The 14,270-nt window shown below is 41.5% G+C and overlaps 1 protein-coding gene across 9 annotated transcripts in view; it reads left to right on the forward strand.

The window, feature by feature from the left end:
• Nucleotides 1-14,270, forward strand: part of SGCD (sarcoglycan delta) — a 393,778-nt gene that overhangs the window by 181,679 nt on the left and 197,829 nt on the right. Inside the window, exon 1 of one of the 9 annotated variants that reach the window (XM_068206000.1) lies at nucleotides 1,212-1,446. The exons of the other annotated variants lie outside the window; for them this stretch is intronic. The gene's annotated coding sequence lies outside the window, so the exon portion shown is untranslated. Of the gene's footprint in view, nucleotides 1-1,211; nucleotides 1,447-14,270 lie in introns of those variants that run through there. 9 annotated transcript variants of the gene reach the window in all.

Genomic DNA, 14,270 nt, shown 5'->3' on the forward strand with positions numbered 1-14,270 from the left:
TTTTTTTTTTTTTGTGATCAACTGAGGCTGAAAATCTCTGGGAAGACTTCAGTGAATATTAAAGAAACGGTAATTTAAATTACAGGGCCAAGGTAATAAATCACTGTACTCATTCTAAACTTCATCTCATTTAGAGACTTTTTTTCCATGGTGACAGAATTAAAATATTAATTTGATTTTCAATGATTCTCTTTCAGCTGCACTTTATGTTTCTGCCTTAGGTTTCTATAGATTTTTGTCACTTTAAAAAATGTACCACTAAGGGCAGGGGGTTTAATTATCTGATTTGCTTTTCCATTTAAACTTCCAGAGTGATTTTCATCTAAAGATCTTATCTGTTCTGTATTTGATTATTGGATGTAAATCACTCACATGGAGATATTTGTATCATCTGTCACATACGTTGGAAAATGACATTCAGGAATCAGAGTCTGCTGCTCGTTTGGCGTTAACAGCTCAGGAAAGTAAATCCACTCTGGATGCACCACTGCTCTGAGGAACTGGGCTGGCAAAGGAGAGCAAAGTGAGGCAAAATTAGCTCCATTAAAGTTAAAAACAGTTACATAGGATAAAGTTTTTCTATGTCTTAAATCTCCAAAAGTAAAAGCATGTTCCAAAGTCGTACCTCATTGTGATGAGACATAGATGATCTTAGGAAAGGAAGCAGGATTATCCTATTCAAAGACCCATGGAGTCCCTCAGGAAATGCACTGTACATATTTCCTTGTAAACTCTTCAATCCCTGCATTTCCAGTTATTCAAAAAAGCAAAATATGAACTCTTTGGTAGGGCTTTGCTGTGATCCCTTTGGGCTTCTGCAGTCATGAGTAATCTCTTGCTGTGTAGAAACTGGACATTTCTCCAGCTGGTGCCACATCTTCTAGTCTTCCCCAAAATTAAATTATTGCTTGAATACTAAGTGTGATGTAAATCTCTAAAGAAGTCTGGTTCTTCTCTGTGGCAGACAAATGGGATGTCCCCACAAAGGAGATGCTCCTGCAGCATCTGCTGCAGTGATTGCAAAGTGATGGTTGATTAATTCTCTTCACATTTCCAGTTGCTTTATGCTGTTTCAATGTCCTGCAAGGCTTTTTGCTCCAGCCTAGATGGAAAATGGAGCATTGTCAGTTGCATGTGATGTAACAGTTGTTGTTGACCTGCATCTGATGTCAGAGGCCAGCAGAATCTGTGGAGATGGGAAATGGGGAGGGAATAGGTGAGATACAGGACAATGACATCATTTTTAGCTTAATAAAACTCAATGGCTGTAAAGATTTCACCCCCAGGCTGCTCTGCCTTGGAAGATTCTGTCTGCCCAGGGTGCATGCCAGGGTCTGAAATACAGACTTGGCTCCTGTGTCCCTGTTATTCCACACATAACGAGAACTTCTTAATTAGGCCTGTTCCACAGGAGCACTTACTCTCCACTTATGCAATGAATTTTCTGTAAGTAAAAGTGTAGTACAATAATTGTGATGCATGATGGGCGTGTTTAGATAACCCTCCTATTATTTTAGGAAGTGCAGTACTTCAAAGAAAACTTATCCCAAGGTGTCCCTTAAACTTTTCTTTTGTATTACCCTCTGGATTACTCTCCTATCGTCTTCCTTTGATATGTTAATTCAGTCATTTTTTTCTACCAGAGCTCATTGCTCCTGCTTTTTTTCTTCTTTTTTAAACTGTAATTTAATTTTGTGGAGAGTTAATGCTTATCAGTCTTGTTTTACTAGTTGACAATTTCTGGGACCATTTTTCTTCTTTGAAATGAAAGTCTGTGTGCTGGTCTGCCTGACTTTTGTGTTTACTAATCTGTGTTACTATTTTTTAACAGATTTTCCTTGTTACTGTTTGTTCTTTTTGAAACAGCAGCACTAATTTTTATCTTGGTTTTAGTTTGAGCTGTTTGGATCTCATAATGCTTTAGCATAATTAAGAAACATATCACAGCTGCTGATTGAAAGGTTTTGTCAGTCTCTCTTCCACACATATAACTTGTCAACTTTGTAACTTCAAGCAAGATAAGTCAAATTTGCCCACAGTTCACAAAAACTTGACTCTGGTGGGAAACAAATGCTTAGATTTGAAGCAAACTAAGCCTCGAGCATTGGGAGCTTCAGTTTCTCAGCCAAAAGCTTCACCTGTCAGTTTTCAGGAAAGCCTGTACAGCAGATGAGATCTGACTTCTTTTCCATCAGCTATACAGCAAATGGTAATGAATTAATTTACAACTCATTATTTAAGCCCTTTGAGCAATAGCTTTAAAGATCTGTCTGCTGTTGTCTCAAAAATTAAGCACCCAGCTCTGCCAGCCACGTACAGTCCAGATGATGCAGATTCTGCAGGGCTGCAGTTTGCTCACATTCAATTGTAAAAATCTAATTCTTTATCCCTTTCTTATTAAGCATAAAGCTGATAAACCAGTTTTGTTGTTTGTGCTTCAAATTTAGCAGAAGTCATATAGTTTAGCAGAAGCTTAATTATATTTACTGATGAGTTCAGCCAGCTCTTCCAGTGGGTTTTTTCCCCTGATGGCACTGCAGAAACATGCTGGCAGTGCAGCTGAAAATATCCCTGCTCAGTTCCTTCCCAGCAGACACCGGTGCCTTTATATTTCTGATGCACGAAAATAGGAGGAGAGCTTCAGCCACCAAAAGAAGAGGGAGAAGGGAAAGCCCAGGATTAGAAGTTCGTTGCCATGTGGCCCTTCATGTCACTGTGATGATCCCAGTGAGGTGCTGCTGTCTGGGTTTTGCAGGGTTTGTGTGGTCCCAGTGGGGGCTGAAGTGTAATATGTTAAATCAGCTTTAGTGGATGCCAGTCCCAATCTGTCCATCAGTGTGGAGTTACCTTCCTTGGCTCTCTGTGGGTTTGCTTCCGTGGAATTGGTGGCATTTACCTCATTCTTAATAATTTTACTCATTTTGATCCTTGCTGTGAGGGTGGGGAGGCCCTGGCACAGGGTGCCCAGAGAAGCTGTGGTTGCCCCATCCCTGGAAGTGTTCAAGGCCAGGCTGGATAGCGCTTGGAGCACCCTGGGATAGTGGAAGGGTCCCTGCTGTGGCAGGAAGGTTGGAAGGAGATGATCCTTTCCACCCCAAAGCATTCTGGAGTTCTGATTCTGTGATGCTGATGTATTTAACAATACTTTTCAGCTCGTTAGAACTGTACTGTGTCTTTGCCTCCAGGCTCTTGAATAGCAATTAACAGGATCAGTACATAATGAGATACTCTCTGTATGTTGAAAGTCCTTCTTTTCTATTTATGTGTCTAGAGTACATCAAATGAAATTCAAACCTCTTGGGTGACTGTTTTTTTCTCCCCACTCTTGTGCTTCTTCTTGGTGTTTGTGAATCTTGGTCTCCAGGGATTATGACTCATGCTGATGGAATTAGGTGTCTGTGGTCCATCAGCCCCGAAATTTTCCACTGAGTATCTCTTTATAAGACTGGCTCACCATCAGAAGCAAAGTTGGACAAGCCCTGAGCTTTGGGAATATCTTCAGCTATCTGAACTGCACCTTTATGGCTGGAGCTACATCCAAGAGCCAGCTGTACTCAAAGGCAGGGAAAGTTTGCATCTGGAGATGGATTTCAAGTCTTATCAATGCTTGATTTTTCCCCAGCTCCTCTGTGAGCTCCCCTGTACCACTGTGCAGTCGCTCTGACAGGCGAGACAGAGATTTTGTAATTAGGAGCCTTCCATCATATGGCGTCCCTGCTGCGTTTCCTCGCCAGCTGTCTTCCCGGGGCTGAGGAAGCTTTGCTTTTACCATGCTTCACACAGCATTAAACTGTGTAGAAAAGGCTAAATATTGTAGGCCAGATGCTGCTTTCCCTTTGCCTTTTATCAGCCTAGAGAATAATCTCACTCCTGGGATGGCACTTTGCTCCTGTTAACCAGTGCCTGACTGCAGAAGGCTCCTGTTCCTCCTCGGACCTCCTTGTCCCCTGGCCTGTGGCAAAGGATTGTTTCCACTGTGGGCTGATAGTTTGGGACCACCTTTTCTTTTACATTTTGGGATATTTTGGTGGCCTTCACTACAGTTGCATCACGAAGGCAAGCAGAATATGTAGTGTTTTTTCTTTTATTTTTCTCTCATATCTATTTTTTTAAAGAAATGCTTAAAACACGAATGGCAGTGACATCTTCTAATATGACTGGAGCTAACCTCTCTGATTATTTATCTAATGAAACTGAAGTTTTCTGCAGAAACCTGCAGTTTTCTGTGTTCTCTTTCACAACACCAAGAGGCATTCTTCGAACTCCTCCCCATTTCCTTCTCTATTTCTATTTGGAAGTGCTCCTTATCTGCTTTTTATCCTGCGAGGGAGGAATTTTTTGAGCCTGAAATGAAGAAGCAGCCCCTAAGGGGACTTTAATACAGAGAGGTTACAACTCAGACAATAATTTGGGTCAATTTAAATGGCATGTGGGTGTGGGTTTAAATAAATAGCTTTAACCTTTAGCTTACTGATGGAACTGAAAATAGATACAGGGTTGGGCACATAGGAAGAAATGTGCCATTGCTGCCAGCATTACTTTGAATAAGTAGATCTCTCTTCAGGGCTGTCAAACCAGCACCTTTGCCAGTAAGAAGCAATAAGATATTTTTTATATTTTTTCTTTTTCCTTTTCTATTTTTTAACCAGCAGCCGAGTCTAAAAGAAGCTCTTACTCTTTTTTTCCTTTGGTGGTTTTGTATTCCCAGGCTTTCACTTAGCAATTTTCTTATATCACCTAGACTTTTAATAACATTCATAGATCCTTGTGACTATTAATTTGCCCAGTTAAACCTATATGTAGACTTTCCCTAACCAGTTATGTCCTAAGGGCAGGAATTAGAGCATGTGTTGATCTTACTCCACGTTTGCTGTGTTTCAGCCAGGAACTCTGTGAACTGCTTTCCCCCCACCTATTATTTGTGGCTTAAGTAGAGAAGAGCTCATGGAATTATTAGCTTGGTTTAGAGGCCAAAAAGGGGTGGACCTGCTCTAGTTTAATAATAGTCTTCTCTAGGCTGTCCCTGCTGCCCAGGTAGTAGTTGTGGAATAGGTATGAACTCCTGTACTTTGCATCTGCAGGAGGACAGCAGAATTTATCTACAAACATGTATCTGATGAAGAAATTTGAACTTCATTGTTATTTTAACCTCATACCAATATGAAAATTTGATCCAGAGTATTGTAATGTGGCAGCTACTCACTCGTCCACAAAGAGTTGATTTGAAGGCAAAATTTGCAGGCAGTTGGTGGGAGGGAAGGAGCAAGTTGTTGCTTTATCTGAGGGGACTGAAAAACCTTTTTGAAACTCAAATGAAATAAAGAAACCCACAAAGCAAATGTCGTGGAGTAATTTTCTTAATGTATCCAAGCTGATGGGTGATATTTTGGCGCTAAATTGCAGCGTTGTAAATGTTTGCTGCTGAATCCTCCAGCCCTAGCCCAGTCAAGCAGCTGAGTGCCCTTGCTCTTCCAAGCTGCAGCTGCATTTTCTTTTCAAAGATCAGTGGCATTAACAGCAGTGCAGGTCTCCCACCCTCTGTTGAAGCTCAGCAGCGTGGGAATTGCCTCAGTAAATAAGGTGCTGATAAAGAACCACCAACTTTAGATCTTGTAAAGGCAGCGAGGTTGCTTGGAGGAGTGCACAGCTATTTTCAGCTGCTGATTTGCTCGCGGAGCATAAATGTAGGCATGATGAAATACGCAGATAATGTTTCATAGTAACCATCTGATAGCTAATAATGGTGAAGAAAAATAGAGTCGTAAGTTTGGCGTGGGCTGCAGTTTTAGTACCGTTTCCTTCTGCAGGTTGTTACTACTGCCTGTACCTGCTGAGCAGCAGATACGTAGTTGCAAAGCGTGCCAAGGGCAAATAAATTCATTTTCACCTTTTATGCTTGAACAGGATACTGCCCCACTGCAAACAGGTTGCAGCCTTGTATTCTGTACAATGTAATGCAGTGTCAGCCCCGCGTAACTGCGTCACACTACAGAGTGCCACACTCTGTGGGGAGACAGGGAGATGTGGGGCATACATTTCCATAATAAAACACCTTAAACTTGCCTATGGAAAACAGATTTGGAGTGATTCACTAATTTTGCAAGGAGCCTCTTTCGGAAGAGCAGCACAGTTGGTCATGGGGTTGTGATTTCATGTTTTGTGGCTGTGGGACGAGCTGTGGAGTTGCCAACGCTGGGGGAAAAACTCTGGCAAGGTGCCACCAAGGACAAAAGCTCAAGAGCTGATGTCCAGAGGGCTGGACTTGATTTCACAGCAGTGAGACCATTCAGCATCGGTGGTAAGGAGTGAAAGGGAGATGCTTGAGAGAGGTAGGGAAATTCTTCCTTTTCAGGTTATCCGCCTATTCTCTGGTGAATCAAGATAAGGAAGAAAACAGCCCAGGTGGTTTAGTTGTTGTGTAACTGTTTGCAAAGGTTTCTCAAACTCTTCCCTGAAGCATCTGCTTTTGCTGCTGTCTGATTCAGCTTTATGGTCTAAACAGAGCACTTGTCTGATCTGCTATGGCAAATTTCAAATTCTGAATATCATACAGAATAATCCATAAGTAAACAGTGATATTCTCTGTAAAGCATTCAACTTCCAGACCCTGGGCATTTTCGTGGTTTTACGTTTATCCCTTTGAAACTTCTACTCTGCTAATCAGTGGAGTGTTCAAGGACCTGTCCAGCTGAGGAATGCTGGTCACTGTGAGCACTGAAGGCCAGTTGTCGTGTTACCTTCATCTGCAATTCTTGTATCAAGAATGGTCCGTGTTCTCTTCCCTGATAACAGCACTATTGACCATGCCCCTACACCTGTGTGCCTGTGAGGAGCTGCAGGGAGCAGTCTGCTGCCTGGGAGAGTGTACGTGGCTGCGTGTGCACAGAGGGAGGAGGGCAGCCTGGCTGAAATGCCCAGCATTTTCAGTTACCTGTGCAGAATGTGAAGGCAGGTGTCTGTGTGTGCAGCTGGAGTGAGTTAGCACAAGCAGCAGAAAAGGTGAATGTTGCAGAATGCCCTTGGGGGACTGGAGCACCCTGCAGTGACAAAACCTGTCCTGGCTACACCACCTGATGTGCAGGAATCAGCAGCAGCTTGCCCTCTGACACTGGGCTGGGATGGGAGGGGTGAGTCTGGGCCGAAGATGTTGCTTATTCATGTAACAATTTCTGTCAAGTAGGCACTTTCTTGTTCGTTCCTTTTGATCTTTTTTACATACCCTAATTATGGATACAGTCTTGACAAAGATGATAAAGGGCCTCAGGGGTTATAAAACAGGAGGCAAGGTTAAGAAAATTATGTTTATATTCATTAGAATAGAAGAGATTAAGAGGGGTCGTGACCAAGGTGTACAAAATCCAAAAAGTATTGAAGAAAAAATGATGCCACCAGAATATTTAAAAGGGAAGCTGTGAAGACAGGGGTAAGTGGAGAGCAGCTAGCATTTTGATTGGAATTGGTTGTGGGACATTTTTTCAAGGGTGTTGATCTTGGTGAGGAAAATTAACTTGTGCTGATCACTGGGCCGTGGGCAGACATCTTAGAACACAGATATGTTGTTGGCCAGAATTATAGGACACATCATGTAACTTCTTTTTGGAATGTCTGAGTGGGTTGGGTTTGGGCAGAGAGTAATGGATTAACAAAGGGATTCACCTTTTGAGCTTGTTTGGAATAATGAGCTGGGGTGCCAGATGTTGGAAGAGGGAAAGTCCCACGTTTTCATACTGAAAATGCTTTGTGCAAACTTGTTAGCTAAAGCAGTGCTGTGGAATAGAGGCTTTTGGGGGCTCTATGCACAAAGATAATTTTGGGGAGTAGCACAGCAAAGAAAGCTTTTCAGTATTGTGTATTGGTACAATTGGGACAAACCAAAGATGTGTGGCCAAGAACACCACCAGCCACATAGGCTAAAATCAGAAGGACATAGAGGCAAAATCAGTTATGGCTATAAAAGGTTATAAAATGACTTAAAACACACTGGAAGTAAGAGGAAGGCAGAAGTCCATCAGGAAGAAAGGGAAGCAAATAAATGGACTAGAAGAGAAGACAGAAATACAAAATGCCATTATTTTGCACTGCTCTTCACAGAAAGGTTAATAACTGTGTCAGATCTGTAACAGTGTTCCCTGTAAAAGGGCTTACGAGCAAAGGCAAGAACAAGATAAGGAGTATTTAGGTAACTGTGATATATTTGGGTCAGTGTGGCCTTATGAAATGTACCCACTAAGTTGTTTACAACTCTCAGAAGCTTATGGAGAATAGGGCAATTGTCAGAATTCTGGAGGAAGACAAACATAGTACCTGTCATCACAGAGGACACTACAAGGGAAACAGAGATTTGTAAATACCCAAGAAGATACAGAGCAAATTACCTGTGAGCACACACCTGTGAGCAGCACGTAGTAACTGACATGCTTTAAGCCCAAACTAATCTGATTTCTTTTTCTGATTGTGTGACTAATACCCAAGAGAGGAGGAAAGCAAAAGCACTTTGTAGCCAGGAGTGTGATGCTCCCATGAGCATCATGTTCTCATACCTGAGAAAAAGCTCAGAATTGTGACTGTCAAAGTTCTTGATCAGTAGATCACTAAATTTCTTTTAGCAGAGCTTCATGTGCCCAGGTAGCAAGGATTTCACTGTGCAACAGCTACCACTGGCTTAACAAGGTCTTAAAATAAGTATATTAATGTTTAACTCAGATGTTATTGGACATTTTAGCCATGGGGTGTGAGCAGTATCTGCCTTAATAGTTTTGATCAGTTGTTTGAATGATGGACCAAAAAGTACAATTCTCAAGTGTGGGTGAGCCCCAGTCATTGAAGATGAAACCCAGTTGCACAAATGGAATTGTTGTATAAAAACCACTGCTTCAGGTGAGCTCAGGGGATGTCACTGTGGACCCTGAACTGAGCGGTGGCTGCTGTTACATGGTGTTCCCTACGGATGTGGACAGCTTTGGAGGGAAGCAACAAAACCAGCTCTAGTACCTCTGTTATTAATCTGGGGTCTACTGTACTGAGAAAATGCTGCAGCTTTACCGAGGGGAGGTCCCATGGAGAAGTACTGGCACATTCAGGACTATTTCAGAGCAGCTTCTTAAAACTTGAGTCATGGCCTCTTGTCACCAGACTCAAAACAGGTAGACACTTGCCTTCATGACAGAACCAAAATTTCACAGTCTGTATGACATGGATTCATGCAATTCATGCACTGGTAAATCCAGTTACAGTCCTGATTTAGAAAAACACTGAAGCATCTGCTTAAGTTTTTGTCTGACAGGTTTTAACAGGTGCTAAAAGTTCTGCCCTGAATGAATTACTTTGCTGAATCGAGACCCAGTCAAGCATATGCTTGTGTTAGGAAAAGGATATATGCAGTGCATAAGTTCTCTGAAGGGGGGAGGAATATACATTAGGATATTTTTAAATGTCTATTTTTATATATGCTTTCTCTCTAGAAATTGCATAGACTGCAGTACCATCCTCTTTGCTCTCTCTCCAGCATCCCTTTCCCCAGTGCATTTACTATGAAAGAGCTTTGCCGTGGGCCACAGCCTGTATTGCAGGGGAGTATCACATACTGAAAACTTACCTAACATCCTGCAGAAATGTGATGGGTGGGTGGAGGATGGGGAGCTAGAGGTAAGCCTTGAAAAAGTTTTCCTAAAGATTATTCTTTTTAAACACTCCTCATGCTTTTGCATGAAGATTGCAGAGTAGGCATTCCAGCAGCTTAGACGAGCCCTGGATTTATGCTCTGTAATAAATGTATCCATAGGGTGCTGCGTTGTTGTAATGATAGCAAATGACAGTAAAATTAGGAGAATTAATAATGACCCAGCTGGAATAATTTAGCACTGTGATAAGTAAACTCTAACCGAATACTCAGCATACTGGCAGAACTATTTACAAAGCACATTGAATGCAGGAGTCTGGGGGGAATCCTCTATAGAAAACAAAGTGAAACCCTAATCACAAACAAATGCCATAGCATGTCATTAAGAGGATTAAGTGCCTTGAAATTGATGTCTAAGGCATTTTGGTTGATTGTTGCTAAAAATGCCACATGCTTGACAATTTTCTTCTGTTTGCCATCCTCTGTCCTGCTAGCAGTCTTGTCATGCAGTATTATCCTTGTTTACCACCCCTGCCTCACACCAGGTCTTTATCTGCGAGGTTTGCAGCTTCGTGCCAGAGCTGATCTGGAATTCACAGCCTGATGTGTTGACACCGGTTGCTGCCAGACCATTAATACCTTGATAGCAAGGGAGAGGCCAGGTTCAGCAAACACTGGGCTGAAACCAAAGTGGAACTGCACAAAACTTCTGGAGCTAGCTTTTTAAATAAAAATGCTTGGGTTTTAGTTTGAAATACTGTATTTTCCCTAAGAAATATTTGTTACATTAGAGTTAACAAAGTTCTTTAAAAAAGTTTAAATTTCTGTGAAGCATTTTACAAATAAATGAGTTTTATATAGATTTGAACTCATAATAGCTTTCTGAATAATTGGTATTTCTGAAACTTTGACTTTTGGTCTAAGTAACAAATTTTTAAAGTTAGAAAAATTTATTTCTTCCCTGCTTAGTGATTCTGAGCTATTGCCTCACTGTTCTGTGCTTTGCTGAGAGGAAGCTGCAGATGTATTTAGGCAAGTCAGATATTTCTGAGGGGAAGCCTGGAAAGTAGCAGCGTTGTGTGTGAGTGAGTGTCACCATATGGATCATTTCTGATCTGCTCAGGCTGTCAGTGAAGGAAGTGTTGCACCAAACTCCCAGATACATGACAGGAGCTGTGGTTGCTTCCATGGCTGTTGGATGTGTGTGAGCTGATTGCAGCCCTGAGCAGAGCAGGGAAAGCTCCAGCTCTGATTTAAATCCGAGAATTAGTGGGGAGCCTTGTACCCTGCGTAGGTGACCGTGGGAACTGTGCGCGTGGAGCCTTCACCTGCAGCCCCTGGGATGTCCTGGATGTGGGCATGGACCAGCTCCAGCTCCAGCCTGATTTAACATTCTCACTTGAAATATCACCCCGTGTCATTCTGGGGGCACTGAATTATCCTGTCAACGTGTCTTCAGCATCACTGGTTGGGTGTGGGTGTGAGCAAATTCTTCTGGCTTTTCCACTTTTGTGTCTTGTAGCCATGCAGTGCTGGGTTATACTGAGCTGTGCTGCTTTTGTAGTCAGGGAAAATTGGTGTTGGGAGATACTGGAATGTCTGCCCCGTTGGCAAGAGCATCAATGTCCTGCATAATTTGAGAAAAAGCAGAAGTCTCTTGTGGTGTGAGAGCTACACATGGACAAAGAAACCTCAAGTTTTCAATGAGAAGTTTTGGGGTTTGATTTTTCTTTCCCCCGTATCAGTTTTATAATAATAATAATACCAACAACAACAACAACAATACTAATAAAAATAACTGTCCTGAATCCAGCCATGTGAGATGGCAGTGTGAGATGCAGATATTTAAAGCCTCAGTCGCCCAAGACTGATGTTCAGACATTCCAAGTTTCTGGGCTGCAGACAGCTGCAGAGAAGTTGCAGGGGAAAAAAAATAAGGACAGCAAAGTTTTAAAGTGTGGTTCAACCCGTTCCTTCTCACTTAAGATGAGATGCCACATCCACTGACCTACTGCCTCTCTTTCATGGATGCTTCTGCCCTTCCTTGGCAATATAATTACAGCATGGCTGGGAGTTCAGACTGTGATCTGGATGTAATCATCCTGTATTGAGGACGCCTGAATAAATAAATATTGATTGAAATCCTAGTTACTGTCTCCATGAGCGCTGCCTCAGGGCTGGCTCTTCAGGTTAACCTGTGCACTCTGCAGACCTCACTCAAAGAGGGTTTTTACCCACAGGGAAGATGGAAGTGACAGAAGTCCATCCTGGCTCCTGCTGGTGGCCACGGTGCTGCAGCTCTTTAGTGATCCTGCCCCTGCTGGGAAAGTCACGTATTTAAGGAGCATAAGCAGGAAGGGAAGGTGTCTGCTTGGTGAGACATTGCCAAATGGAATTAGGATTTGTGTTTAGACAGCAATCAAAATTAGCCTTTCATCCTACATCAAGGTAATATACAAATTGTTCTGTAAGCATTAGTAAGTTAATTGTATTACTTTGGGGATGCATGCATAAATAAGCATTGAATATATTTGCTATCTTGCAAATAGAAATGAAGCTAAAATACCAGCAAAGGTGGAGATTTTTCACTACTGGTTTTTCTTAACTCTCCTGTTCTGGCTGTGAGCTGGATTATTTTGGGTCACTGTTTCCTTTTTCTGTTGATTTAACCCAGTGTAATTCTACATTCAGTGAGTATTTAGATGACCAGGTGAGATGCAATCTTCATAAATTATTAAGACCAGTGGAAGTCCCTCACACTGCACAAAGGATTTTGGCTGCAGAGCAGTAAAGAAGCTTGCTCTGAGTCACAGCTGGCATCTTTATAAAGGAAAAAAAAATTGAAAAAACGAAATTTAACAGACTATAAATGAAAGAAGTGTAGTTGTATATCAGAGCAATCCATTAAACACACACAACCTGCTGAGAGATGCTACAGTATCACTCACTCCTCTGTAAGTCAGTACATAAAGTCGTTTTTAATTTTTTTTGGCAGACTTATGAAGCCAATTATCCTGGTAATAAATATTCAGCTTTAATGGGCAAGTAAATAATTAATGTTATTGCCTTTGCAAATTTAGCTTTTCACTTATAAATTAGCATAATTAAAATAGTAATGTTTCAGTACGTATTTTACCAGCCAAAATCCAAATCAAGCAATTAAACTGTAGGTTTTTCACATCAAATGAGTTGAGTTTATAATGATACAAACTGTGGGCATAAATCTGCTTTTCATGGTCAGATTCATTATAGAAACATGAAGAAAAATTATTCTGCAGTAGATGTAATCAAGTATATTATTTGAAAAACCATTAATATATACTTTAACTACTTTTTGTTGTCCTTTCACAGTGAAATAGGAAGGGGAAAGCACATTTCCCATGAGTCTCTGGCCCAGCAATAATTGCCTGTGTATAATTGTAATGGCCACTGTACAATGGCTGTCAGTGCATAGTGGCTGTCACATCTCTTTGGATTGATTGGAAAACCACAATGCACAGTATGGATCTGAAAAGGAAAAAAAAATACTCTGTAGTCACTAACTTAAAAAACTCCAGTCTGAGCTCGACAGACTGAAAATTTGATCATACACTTTTCCTCCTCTACTTACTGTTTCATATTTTTTGAGAGGAGCATGTGCTGTCCTCCCGTGTCAGTGCTCCAGCTTAGTGAGCAGAGCAGAAAAGCTTTTCTTGATAAGAGGAGGGAGATGAGTTGTTGGGACTGTGCAGCTATTTCTACTCTGAATGCAGCTCAGAGCTGGTGAAATTCAGCCCTTTGGGTAGCTGATCCCCAGGAGCAGAGTGTGAGGCTGTAACTTCAAGCTGGCTCAAGAGTTCAGGAGGTTGCATCAAAAATTCTGAATTTTCTTGTGAGACACAGTGAAACTCTATGGCTTCTGAAAATTAGAAGCTTCAGGGACATCAGACTGTAGAACTTGAGCCTTTCTCATTTTGTTTTTAAACTGGGGATGTCACAAGAGCATTTCCGTTTGTATGACTGGTGTCAGTTTTTGACTCTTAAAAAGACTGCATTTTGTTAGAAATGGGAAAAGCTCAGAGGTGACTCTGACATTCATCTATAGACAAGGACACACACAGATGAAAACTTGAAGTCTGAAAATTTGCTCAGAGAAGTCCTGAAAGCTTGTACTGAGAACCCAGAGCTACAGACATTTCTGGTCTTGGAGTCTCCACAGATTATAATTTAACATGGGCTGAGCAGTCTGTTCATAGCTCCTCAAAATGTTCCTAAGGGCAGCATTTTGCAAACTGCCAAAGGTTTACAGATTTGTAATGAGAAGAATTCCTCGATGCACAGGCTTGCCCACATCCAAACCTGCTCATTGACATTTCTACAAGTTGTGATTTCACAGTCCTTTTGTGTCCCAGAACCCTGTGGACAAATTTATCCCTGCAAAGGCCCACTGAAGTCACACCAAAGATAAATTCAAGTCAATGAATTTTATTTTAGTGGTGTTCAAACTGTTTGCAGTGATATGCAGATAGGTAGCTGTAGGCTTTTTTTCAATATCCAATTGTTTAAGCTTTAGTGGACTAAAAAAAAAAAAACCTTTGAGCTGAATTTGTGCTAGTTGGTTTAAATACATGCAGAGCTGCAGGTGTGGTTTGGACAACAATATTATCTGGAG

The sequence above is a fragment of the Anomalospiza imberbis genome, chromosome 15 (assembly GCF_031753505.1).
Source record: "Anomalospiza imberbis isolate Cuckoo-Finch-1a 21T00152 chromosome 15, ASM3175350v1, whole genome shotgun sequence".
Taxonomy (NCBI): Eukaryota; Metazoa; Chordata; class Aves; order Passeriformes; family Viduidae; genus Anomalospiza; species Anomalospiza imberbis.